Genomic DNA, 1,030 nt, shown 5'->3' on the forward strand with positions numbered 1-1,030 from the left:
CAGCTGAGTGCTTTTGCCCTGTGCTAGGCGCTGTGCTAGCCAGGAAGACGGTTGTTAAATGTATAAACACACCGGCAAATATGAAATCGTAATAGTTCTGAACGCTCGGAAGTAAAAGTACAGGGAAGTGGGAGAGAATATGACAGGAGGCACTTGATTTAGGTGAAGGGTCAGGGAAATTCTCACTGAAGAGGTGACTTCCAAGCCAAGTTCTAAAGGAGGCAGGGAAGAACATTCCAGTAGGGGAAGAGCATGCATGAAGGCCCTGAGGGGCAGGCACCTTGGAACATTCTAGACGCTCCAGTGTGGGAGTGTGGGAAGGAGAGAGCCAAGGAGGGGGGACCGGGGAAGCCAGCAAAGTCTTCAGAGATTTGGAGGCAGAGGAGGCTGGGAGTCTGGACTTTCTCCTTAAGTGCAAGATGAAGCAGTGGAAGAGTGTAAGCAGGGAAAGATGTGATCAGGTTCGTAACTTAAACTCACCATGGTTGGCAGATCCAGAAAGGACCGGCTGACTGTGCCAGGCCTGGGGATCTAGAGATGTGGAAGGTGTAGCCCCGAGCTCCCGGGGTAGGGGAGGACAGAAGCATAAACCGACCCTCACACTCTATATGACAGGTAACTGAGTGCTTACTCTGTTGGGGAAACCGGGAGGCTTCTTGGAGGAGGTGGCATTTGCCCCAGGCCTGAGGGGTGATGGAAGACAAGGTAGAAGCTGGCATCCCAGGCCTAGGGAATAGTTTGGGCAAAGGTTTGGCAGTCCAGATCAGAGGGTTTGGTGTGACGAGCCTGAGGATAAGATGTCACTCTCCAAGTTCATGAGGCCCCTTGGTGGTTGAGGCAGCGCTGGGATGCCGTCTCTGATCAAATGGAGCTCTCTGATGCCCGGTGGAGGACTGGCACCAAGAAATCCTATCAGGGAAGGTCTCAGAGCCCCAGAGTCAGTGGATTCCTGCAAACCCAGCATCCGAGGGTGGGCACTTCCCCAATTGCAGTGCAGCTGGGGGGGGGGGGGGAGGGGGGGGAGGAGGTG

The sequence above is a fragment of the Crocuta crocuta genome, unplaced genomic scaffold (assembly GCF_008692635.1).
Source record: "Crocuta crocuta isolate KB4526 unplaced genomic scaffold, BGI_CrCroc_1.0 scaffold193, whole genome shotgun sequence".
Taxonomy (NCBI): Eukaryota; Metazoa; Chordata; class Mammalia; order Carnivora; family Hyaenidae; genus Crocuta; species Crocuta crocuta.